We start from the raw sequence: 4,225 nt of genomic DNA, 5'->3' as shown, positions 1-4,225 counted from the left end.
TAGGGTTTTGTAACCAAGAAGTTTCATGACGTGTTGATGAACTAAAGAACTTTGTAGCCAACATCTTTCTTAAGTTGGTGAGTAAGCCACGTACTAGGATCCGCGCATCGAATTGGTTAGTCACGTACTGAGAGCCGTTCATTGAAAATGAGAGATTGTCACTACAGAACAAGTCCAATTAGGTATTGCGATGAGGGTTCAACTGTAGGTTGGTATAAGGTACTGGGATTCCTTTACTTGTAACCACTTGTTATGATAATAGTGAATTCTCGGGAGTGGTGACCTTAAAATCACCCGATGGGGTTTTTGCAGTGTAGGTTTTACCCATTCGTAAACAAATCACTGTGTCAATTTATTTTATGCTGCATTTTAACTTAGTTGGAGATTTGTTTGTACTACCACGCTTATTGCATGCTAATTGAATTAATTAATTTGGCTAATTAATTGGTTAATTCATCACAAAAGGGTTAATACATTCTTGGCCTATCAAGTTTCTTTCCCCCAAAATTTGTTTCTCTTTCTCTAAGCCGTCACTCTTCTTCTCTCTTTCTCTCCATCCTCACCGGCCATCCTCATCAGCTACCACCATCGTTGGAATACAGAAAACTCAAAGATCAAGTGCCTTTCTTTCCCTCTGATTCACTCATATCCTATATACCCATCAATTTTATAACACTTTTTTTTTGTAGGATGAAGATGAAAATGGTGGTGCAGGCGACATAGAAAGTCAGAAACCTCTTTTAGTGACTAATGTGGCCACCTTGGGAGGTGCCATTGTTGACTGCGCCAAATGGAAGCTTAAGTATGAGTTCTTTTTTTTCTTTTTTCTTTTTCTTTTTCAAATTCTAATCAATACCCATGTTGTAATTAAGAGAGATTAGTAAGTAAATTCTATAATTTTGTTTGTTCTTGTTATAGGATCATTGTGGTAGTTGCTTTGGCACTTCTTACTAGTTTGCAAGGCATACTTATTGTGTGGTCTAAGAGAAATGGCAAGTACGTTTATAGTCTTACCACTTCTAATTTTATAGTAAGCATAGTTATAATTATTAAAAAAAATGATTTTTTTTATTATTCCCAATTAATGTTTCAAGTGTAATTTGTGTGTAACTTTCAGTTTGGTAGATCTTTCTAGGTGTTCAAAGAAATGGTTATTGATTTATTTCTTCTCTTATTGAATTAGGTGGAGGCTTCAAAGGAAGTGCCTGTTTTTATGCATTATTGTTCATTTGCTCTGATGTGTTTCATTTGCCTTTTTTCTCATGATCCATGCTTTTGCTTTGATAACTATTTTGTACTTGATATTTTCCCTCTTTTCCTCAAAACAAATTGTAGTTTTTCCTTTTCCCAATTGTAGTTTATGTTCCTAATTCTTTTATTTCTTTACCTTAGGTTTGTTGTTGCATCTCTTCTCTCAAAATTTCTCTTTGTTAATTGGAAATAGGTTTCAACCTCATAATCTTGTTGATGTAAGAAAGATAGACATGGCCACACCTGTTCTAGGCTTCAAAATCTCAATGCCCATCATGATTGCTCCCACAGCCATGCAGAAGATGGCTCACCCTGAAGGTATGTACCTTTGGTGTTAGTTATATTCATACATTTGTACATATATACATATGTGGCATTGTTAAATATAAAATAGGCATGCATATTATATATGTCCAAAATATGTGCATAATATGTGCATTATACCTACATTATTCACCTTAAAGATGATGTTGGGGTGCATATGGGACAATTTAAAGATAAATTTCCTATTGGCTACAATATGTGACTTGCTCACTTGTTCTACTTTCATTTCAACACAAAGAGTATGCTTCTTCTTCTTGGTTCTAACAAAAGTATGTATATGTAACACCTGCTTTTCCAGGAAGCTTTAAGTAGAAGGTTCATTTAAGAGGTTTTAAAACAATTATATCTTGTAATTTTCATTTCCAAAATTTCATATGCAACTTCACCTCTTTAGAAGAGGATCTTGATACAATAGTTTCTACACTCTGCTGTCATCTTTCTTTTCCTTTTCCTTTTAATTTTTTATTGGTCTTTGTTTAAAGTACTAAGCACAACAGTGTCAGGTTGTACTATACCATTCCTCTTAGACACTTTTAAGAGTTCCAAAGTTATATAGTATTCATTAATTTATTTTGATGGAGGTAAAGAGGAAAAAAAAATCAAACTATTTTTTCCCTAAATGGAGGTAAAGGTACTTCTAAATGTAGTTGAAAGTTATTTCACAAAAAATAGATTCTGAAATCTTATTTAAATTAGAGGGTGAATATGTTGGTAACTTTGAATAAGCATTCTTCTTTATAGGCCAACTACATGGCTCCTTTTAACATCATCCATGGGGGAATGGTGTAGCTACACTTTCTAAGAAATACATTTTATTAGGAAATGCATGCTTAAAAGTTCATAAAGAATTTTTACAGGGTGTTTTAAAATTTAAATTGAATTAAAAATTTTCTTGTATTTCCTTGATAGTGTTGATTTCAATGTGTAAACCAATTGGGCCTGCCACACTTTGTGGATTTCCAAAATAATTGTAATCAATGTTAACTTGTTGTTTCTGCATGATTGGTGGTTTCAAACACTTTACTCATGGGCTTGGAATTATTAGTATTATTATTAATTTATTTTCTGCTGAATAATTTTAACGTGAACATATGCTTAAATTTTTTATATGAGTATGGTAATAAGTGTGTTTAAAATTGGTTTATTTCAATTCTGTCACAAAGAAAGTCAGAATTTAATAAGTTGTATCTTTTGAAGGTATTCCTTAAAACAGGTGGGTGCTTTGGGTTTGGGTCTTGAAATATGAATAAAGAAATAAATAATATGTAAAATAAAATAAAGTCTGGTATGAATGTTCAACAATGCCAAATGGGTACAAAAGCTAATACAAAACTTTATTCATATTTAAATTTATTCCGTATGATAAGATCAAAAGGATGATAAGAAACCACTTTATGTTTGTAAGTTGTGTAATTTTGCAATCTAATATTGGGGTTGTTTTTGGGACTCTGGGAAAACTTATCTCTAGACAGGCCCTAGGCATCGGCTAAGGTGGTAAAGACTAAGGAGAGATTGTAGGTTCAGTTCTCACTTAAAGTAGAGGAAGAAAAGGACATTACAAATGAACTTATGTTTATATATATTCTTTCCTTGTTGGCAGATTGAAAAAAGAAGAGGCATTGCAAGTTCGTGTGAACAAAGCAAGTGAACTTGTTTGTGTGTGTGTGTGTGTGTGTGTGTGTGTGTTTGTTTATGGTGGGCTATTGAATTGGGGCAAGCAGGTGGCTTGCATAGAGATATAAGGTGGTTTTAGATGATATTGGGAGTATTGAATGTTTTGTGTAATATTGGATGATTCTTGTTGAGTTGTTTTTATTTGTTTAATTCATTTTATGGGCTTCTCTCTATCTTTTTCACAAATGAGGAACACTAAAATGAAATGGGATATTTAAAGAGATGTCCATTCCTAGAGAATATTACTAGTAATAATGTTATAGTTACCAAATGTGTTGATAACTTTTGTATGCGTTTAAATTCATTGTTTTCTTAGGAACGTAGCTGGTTGTTGGATCACTTGACTAGTCAATTAGGCCAGCATAGATATGATACTACTCTACTTAGCCTACTTTGGAAAGTGATGGACATACTTATAGTATGTTTATAGTTTTGGATGCTATTAAATGATAGTAGCAATTTGTAGTATGTTAGGTTCTTTGCTTTTTTGTCTTTAGAACACCCTATTTTATTTTGATAAGTTACATTCCACCCTAATTATAGCAGCTAGCATGTATGGCATGTAGTTGGTTAGTAGCATTTATCCCATTTCAAATTGTTATGAAACCAAGTAGCCAGTCATGCCATTTTAGTTTGCAAAACCACAACTTTAATTGGTTTAAGATTTCCAGTTATAGTTTGCAAAATGCATAATTGGACCAGCATCCAATTATTTGGTAGTCCGATCACTGACTTTTGTATTCAATGGTACCTTTCTCTATTTTGAGGAGGGTGTTAGGTGTTCAACCTGTTATTTCTGACACTTAAAAGGTTTTAGGGGCTTCTATTGTGTTGTGGAAGAAAGAAAAAAAAGGATTTGGTTGTTTTTATATGGAGTGTGATGATGGAAGTAGCATTACTTCAAAATTTTAGGATTTATCACTCACGTTAAAATCCTTGTTATACAGTTGTTAAACATTAGAAATTCTAAGCTGAT

The sequence above is a fragment of the Quercus lobata genome, chromosome 12, assembly GCF_001633185.2.
Source record: "Quercus lobata isolate SW786 chromosome 12, ValleyOak3.0 Primary Assembly, whole genome shotgun sequence".
Lineage (NCBI taxonomy): Eukaryota > Viridiplantae > Streptophyta > Magnoliopsida > Fagales > Fagaceae > Quercus > Quercus lobata.
Note: the sequence above shows the minus strand (reverse complement) of the source record.